This window comes from Athene cunicularia (genome assembly GCF_003259725.1).
Source record: "Athene cunicularia isolate RWA chromosome 1 unlocalized genomic scaffold, athCun1 chr1_part1, whole genome shotgun sequence".
Taxonomy (NCBI): domain Eukaryota; kingdom Metazoa; phylum Chordata; class Aves; order Strigiformes; family Strigidae; genus Athene; species Athene cunicularia.
Window position 1 is genome coordinate 69,111,139 of NW_020799091.1, and position 2,874 is coordinate 69,114,012.

A 2,874-nucleotide genomic window follows, 5' to 3' on the forward strand; every position below is an offset into this window, starting at 1 on the left:
ATTTGTTGTCCATGGGATTGCCTCAACCCATGTGCAGGACCTTGCACTTGGCCTTGTTGAACTTCATGAGGTTTGCACGGGCTCATCTCTCAAGTCTGTCAAGGTCTCTCTGGATGGCATAGCTTAAATCTAGTGTATTGACTGCACCACACAGCTTGATGCCGTCAATGAAATTGTTGAGGGTGCATTCAATCCCACTCTCCATGTTGCCAACAAAGATGTTAAACAGTGCTGCTCCCAACACTGACCCTTAGGAACACCATTTGTCACTGTTCTCCACTTGGACATCAAGCTGCTGTTGACCGTAACTCTTTGATTGTGACCATCCAGCCAATTCCCTACTCACTTAGTGGTCCATCTGTTAAATCCATGTCTCCAGTTTAGAGACAAGGATGTCATGCAGGACAATGTCAAATGCTTTGCAGAAATCCAGGTAGATGACATTGGTTGCTCTTCCCTTATCCGCCAACATTGTAACCCCATCTTAGAAGGCCACCGAATTTGTCAGGCATGATTTGCCGTTAGTGAAGCCGTGTTGGCTGTCACCAGTAACCTCCTTTTGCAGTGAGTGAGAACTTCACTAGACTGCCACAGCTTCTCAAATATGGTTGATAGTGGCTTATACAAGTCATTTGCTGGTTCCCTCAGGACCTACAGATGCATCTCATCAGGTTGCATGGACTTGTGCACCTTCAAATTCCATAGGTGGTCTTGAACCTGATCTTCTACAGCGGGCAGTTCTTCATTCTCCCCGTCCCTGCCTTTGCCTTCTGCATTTTGGGCAGTGTGGCTGGAGCACTTGCTGGTGAAGACTGAGGCCAAAAAATTACAGAATCACAGATCAACTAGGTTGGAAGGGATCTTGAAGATCATCTAGTCCAACTGTTAACCTAAGACTGACAGTTCCCAACTACACCATATCCCTCAGCGCTATGTTGACTCTACTCTTAAACACCTCCAGGGATGGGGACTCCACCACTGCCCTGGGCAGCCCATTCCAACGCCTAACAACCCATTTTCTAATATCCAGTCTACACCTTCCCTGGCACAACTTGAGGCCATTCCCTCTTGTCCTGTCACTTATTACTTGGTTAAAGAGACTCATCCCCAGCTCTCTGCAACCTCCTTTCAGGTAGCTGTAGAGGGCGATGAGGTCTCCCCTCAGCCTCCTCTTCTCCAGACTAAACACCCCCAGTTCCCTCAGCCACTCCCTGTACGACCTGTGCTCCAGACCCTGCACCAGCTCCGTTGCCCTTCTCTGGACACGCTCGAGTCATTCAATGTCCTTTTTGTAGTGAGGGGCCCAAAACTGAACACAGGAATCGAGGTGCGGCCTCACCAGTGCCGAGTACAGGGGTAAGATCCCTTCCCTGTCCCTGCTGGCCATGCTGTTTCTGATACAAGCCAGGATGCCATTGGCCTTCTTGGCCCCCTGGGCACACTGCTGGGCACAATGAATGATACTGTCAGCCTTCTCCATATCCCAGGTAACCAGGTCTCCTGTTTCCTTCTGAAGAGGGCACATGTTTTCCCTAGTCTTCCTTTTATCACCAACATACCTATAGAAGCTTTTCTTGTAGCCTCTCATGTCCCTGGCCAGATTTAATTCCATCAGGGCTCTGGCTTTCCTAACCTGATCCCTAACAGCTCACACAGTTTCTCTGTATTCCTTCCAGGCTACCAGTCCTTGCTTCTACCCTCTGGAGGTTTCCTTTTTGTGTTTGAGTTTGTCCAGAAACTTCCTGTTCATCCATACAGGCCTTCTAGTGTTCTTACCTGACTTCTTTGTTGGAATGCATCACTTCTGAGCCTGGAGGAGATGATCCTTGAATATTAAACAGCTTTCTTGGGCCCCTCTTCCCTCGAGGGATTTATCCCATGCTACTCTACTAAGTGGATCCCTGAAGAGGCCAAAGTCTGCTCTCCTGAAGTCCAGGGTCATGAGCTTGCTGTGCTCCCTCCTCGCTGCCCTAAGGATCTTGAACTCCACCATTTCACGGTCACTGCAGCCAAGGCTGCCCTTGAGCTTCACACTCCCCACCAGACCCTCCTTGTTGGTGAGAACAAGGTCCAGCATAGCACCTCTCTTTGTTGCGTATCACTTGAACGCATTCCAGGAACCTCTTGGATTGCTTATGCCCTGCTGTGTTGTCCCTCCAGCAGATATTGGGGTGGCTGAAGTCCCCCAGGAGGGCCAGGGCTTGTGAAAGAGGCTGCTCCTATCTGTCTGTAGAGGACCTCATTATCTCGGTCTTCCTGGTTGGGTGGCCTGTAGCAGACCCCACTATAACCTCACCTGTTCCTGCCCTCCTTTTAATCCTGACCCATCAGCTCTCGGTCAGCTCCTCATCCATCCCCAGGCAGAGCTCCATGCACTCCAGCTGGTCACTGACATACATGGTGACATCCCCTCCTCATCTCCCCTGCCTGTCCTTCCTAAAGACCCTGTATCCTTCCACACCAACACTCCAGTCACAGGACCCACCCCACCACATCTCCGTGATGGCAGATCACTCATGAAAGGAAGATTAGAGAGAATAAAAGCGTATAGACTCGCTACACAGAGCCACTAAGGCAAGCTGTTGAGCTGGTACTGTGCCAGGAGTCAGAATGTCCGTTGCAGCTGCTTGACTTTGTCCGGCGGCGGGACTCCCAGCTCCCCAGCTCCCGGAAACGGGACAGCCTCGCGGGGGGAGGACAATACTGTGGGAATGTGATGGTCATGGGCGGCTTTTCCTTCAGGGGAGAGCTGGACTCGGGGGTTCTGCGGCTCTTCACAACCATCCACACCAGCCAGGCTTCACTTAGCTACCTGGAAGAAGATGGGTGCCCTCCCGCCTTAGCTGTGCTCCCGCCGCGGGGACTGTCTCTTAT